We start from the raw sequence: 4,800 nt of genomic DNA, 5'->3' as shown, positions 1-4,800 counted from the left end.
TGGGCAAAGGCCAGCTGTATTTGACAGATGTGCGTAAAGACCTTGAGTTTTTGGATAAGATATGTGGTGGAGTACACTCAAGGCTATGTGTGTTTTGCAATTTGCGTTTTGCAGAGTGCGTGTGATCAGCAGCAGGTGGACTGGTCATTGTTGTGATAAGAGCAGGTGATCAATCATGTGGTCAAGGTCTTGTCATACGGACATAGTTTGATCAGCTGAAAGGTTCACTTCGTATTTATCTCCTGAACAGTGGCTAACTAATGTGGAAAAAAGCGCAGCGTACACAAGTACCTCAATAGGGTTAAAACTGAGCTTCTTAAAACTAATTTTGCAGTAAGGTGTTAAAGTAATGTTTAATTATATTTCGCCGACTTAAGTGTACAAAGTAATAGAATATAGAGAAATGTAAAAAGGAAGGAATGAAATGTTAAGCTGTAGTACAGGTGAAAAAGTGTCCTCAAGTCATATGAACGTATAAAGAAAGCTGCCCCCTCTGACGGGGTCTTACTGAAGTGATTCAGTGTCCGGGTTGTCCAGAAATCCTCTCTGCAAAGGTCACATATTAGTGCTATGTTGTGATGCAGCCAATAAAACAGCCAATCGCTGACCCGATGAAACAAGCACTAATTAAGATGTTTCGTCAAGGGTTTGAACTCGGGAATGAAAATTAAATATGAAATAATTCTTCGGCCTCAGGCAAGAAAACAGCATCTATGTACTCAATCAGGAACATGTGATTTGATTATTAGAACTTGGCCAAGCGAACACAAGTCCCTTCTTCAGGTTTGAAGGTGTCCATCAGTGACCCGTGTGCTACCAGTGCCAATGTCTTTATAGGCATTCAGGCTTTTTTCAGGATGGGAGCAGAGACGACTATTTATTAGAGAAACCTCCCTTTTTTATAGTGCATTCTTAATGAATACATGACTCAACATTTTTAAAAAATTCTAACTTTTTATATACAGTGAAGTGTTCATGTTTAAAAGGCAAGTTGATTTGTAATAGGAATTTTTACATTTTGTCTTTTTGTTATGTTTGAGTCTCACTATGGGAACAGGTTACATTTAAGTTTGATACAGGGAATTATATTAGGAGACCCTTTTTTAAGGGCAGACAGGAGATATGTTTTAGGGAGATGTTTTGAAGTCACCAGTTGATTATTCCCCGATGTAAAAATGAGTTTCTACTTCAAATGAGATACGGTGTGACTGTATTTGCGTGAGAATAGAAGTTGATACGATGATGTGGAGGCTTCATTCAGTGCCGATGCCGTCTGTTAAATCAAGGTGATGAACGGGGACCTTGAAACGACCAGAGGCCTATAACAGAATGCTCCCTGAGAAAAGGCCAGTCCTCCAATGGGTCTAAATCGACTCCCCACTCATTTACATGGGACATAAATTCACATTTAAATGGCAGAAAATTGCTCGGGTGGCTGATACAGTCGGGCATATGAAATTATAATTGTAGTCAGCCCTGTGTGTGTGTGTGTGTGTGTGTGTGAGATATAACATTGAAGAGATGTGTGGAGGAATTATGCGTCCAATAACTGAGATGGGATGTAAATATGGTGAGGACAGTCAGTAGTCTGATGTGCCATCGGCCCATTTCATCTGAGACTGCAGTGCAGGGGCTAAATGGCAGCCGTTCCTGCACAGAACGAAAGGCGATTTACAACTAGTGTCCACAGTACTGTAGAGGATTGTTTTGTATGAAAATGAAGTGTCTTGTCGAAATCGTGTTTTTTAATAACAAAGATTTGCAGGACTGCGACTAAAGATAGTTTTATAAGACACTGTCTTGATTAATCACTTTGTCTCGATTAATGTCCGAGGTGATGTCTAAATATCTTGTTTTGTCCGAGATTAAACTGATCGGAAAAGCAACAAATATTCACATGTGAGAGGCTGGAACCAGTAAATGTATGGTGTTTTACTTAAAAAATGACTTAAACAGTTTTCAATAGTCGCTGATAAAAGAATCTTTGTAAAAGATTAATTGACCAGTCGTTGCAGCTCTAAAGATTAGAAGTCTTTCTGTATAAACGCATGAGATGAAGAGAAATGTATCACAAGACTGATCACTGAACCACGTTCCCTTAAATTCTACCTGTTTATTCGGTGCTTCGCCCTCAGATCCTGTGCAGTTTCTTCTGTTGCAGTCCGATTTCCTTCACTCTGCCACAGCCCTCATTATGCCCCCTCCTCTTCCTACTGTCCCTCTTTCCCTCCCTTTCTTAGTGCAGTTTTTTTCTTCCACCCCTGTTTTAGGGCTCCTCCAACGGAAAGGCCGGCACACATGTCACATCAGTTCATAGAGATCCCAATTGTTTTAAGCCACTGTGCCCCTCTGAGAGGTCTGTGGGCTGCCTGTTTTTCTCAGCACGGCCTCACACATCATTTAGCGTACCTCGTGAACACAGTGCTGCACATGCACTGACATTTACTCAAACATTGAACTTATACATCTGCATTTACACTCTCACACACTGTACTGCTCGATCTGAATCTCACCACATGTCATTTAGCCCAAACTGGACCATCAACAAACAGTACAATATGGCTCACCAGGAGGCCCCTTACAGACCTGTTTCATAATTTGGGCTGTTCTATCCATTGTATCGGCCTCCTTTGATAAATTTACCTCCAACTGATACAATGCGTCAGTCTTTTTGTTAGGGGAAGACAATTGCTTGTACAGTGCAGGTCCCGGGCCTTAATGAAGTGCTAAAGGACACACATTGGCTAGTGGGCAGAAAGGTCGCTCTTTGCTCTTAACGTTAAATGACAGCTAACGGAGTGGGCAACACTGTGAAAGGATGGAGACTAAAGTTCATACGGTGATATCATTACTTTATTGTTCAGTGCTGCATGGGGAAGTCAGTAAAGCGTAAAACGAATTTGCTCCAAACCGAATTTGAAATAAGCCATTGATGAGTCACAGTGAGGGACTAACTGACAAAAACAATGTGGCCTGAATGGGTTGTCAGCTTCTGACCAGTAACGTGCATCAGGATCTTGACCTTACCAACGTAAGAACAAAACCTCATGCTGTCTTTCTTTTTCCAAACTGGTTAATGATTTTTTTTTTTCTTTTTTCTTTTTTTTTTTAAATATACGGAACACATAAACAAAGAAAGGAGAAATCGCCCTGCCAAACTGGGGTTGCTGCGGTATGAGAAAACCTTCCCAGTTTAACGGCATCATACAGTTATTATCCTTATTATTAGTTACAGTTACAGTGACCTTAAAGAAATTAAAACAGAATACGTTTTTCATTGACCAAACACGTTATTAGAATTTTCGTAAATACTATGTTCAGACAGGCATGAAACGTGATATGAACTTGAAATATTTTTAATATTACTAGTAAGAAATAATTAAATACCGCATATAAGCAAGGATAATCGTCAGGGTCATGTGACGATATACCACAAAAAGGGTTTGTCGCTGCTGGACTAGAGCAGAAAAACGACCGCTCTCTTTGATATAAAAATCCCAAATTTCAGCTCCGTCCACCATGTCACATTTAATTTATCTTGGTCCAAGTGAGTGTGTCCAGTTTCCAGGTGAAGAGAGAAAACTCTACATTGACAGAGTGTTGTCATGAGTGGCTTCAAAAATTACTGATCACTAACTTTAAACACATTTAAAGCTAATGAGTGAATGTTTAAGATCTCTTTTTGTTACACAAAGTACGAGCTGATCCGTTTTAACAGAATCCATGCTGTCTTAAACTTTTCTCAGTGTTTGCGCACTCCACGTCGCTGCTCTGCCTTTTATTTTCAAGATCAACCAAACCACAGAGCCAGGCTTCATGGAGGCACACAGAGAGATACTAAGTAAGATCATTTATTTTTTTTGAGGTCATTGAAGTTTATTTAATGAAAAACCAAAAGAATTCCGAACAAATTTTATTAAAGTGGTGTTCAAAGAGTGCTGATAATCCATAGTGCAGGGTGCCTTTTGAAAACCAAATTATGTGGATTACATGCGCAGCTATTGTTTGCAAACACTTAACCTGGACAGCCTTAAGCCTTTACAGAAGATAAGGTGGTGTTTTTAATTTAGGGACCTGAAATCAGATGAGTAGAATTATCCCCTATCCGTATTGTATGGTTTTTATGCTAAACTGTTGGGGGACAGGTTGGGGCGGGGGGGGGGCCTCATGATGTTGGGACAGATGGCATTTAGCTCTAGCTGTGCTGAGCTCAGTGGGACCCGAAGCTTAAGAGGTTAGGCCTGTCAAAACCACTCTGTTCATTCACTGCCTAACAAAGTGTGGACTGTCAGCCTGTTCCGTTTAATAAACTTAAGATTTTTCTTTTGTCAACGCCTGAGCAACACTTTGCAACTCGATGACCTGAATATCCCAACATGCATCGTGGCTCAATGAGAAAGATGGCACCTCTGGGCGAAGGACTTTTCCAAAAAAAAAAAATTTGTGGACATATGTCTGATTTGGTATAGCTGATGTGTTTTGTTAAATAAGCAAGATCAGGTGGGATAGAGGGTTTTGGGGCAATACATATGCATGACCATGATGAGCATGTGTATGTACAACATGTTGAGATTATGTTTTGTTTGAATGTTCTTTAGACAGTCCCCCAGTGCTGGATTCAATGACAAAAGGCATTTTTTTGTCAATTTTTTTCCCTGCATAGTTTACACTGAAGATGTAGATGAGAAACACTGGCAAAGGAAGGAGGATGACATGGAACAAAGATATTAAACTAGACTCAAAGCAGGGTCGTTGTAGTTATATGGCATGAGTCTTAAGAGCAAGACGCTCCATAAACTG

The sequence above is a fragment of the Acanthopagrus latus genome, chromosome 15, assembly GCF_904848185.1.
Source record: "Acanthopagrus latus isolate v.2019 chromosome 15, fAcaLat1.1, whole genome shotgun sequence".
Classification (NCBI taxonomy): Eukaryota; Metazoa; Chordata; class Actinopteri; order Spariformes; family Sparidae; genus Acanthopagrus; species Acanthopagrus latus.
Note: the sequence above shows the minus strand (reverse complement) of the source record.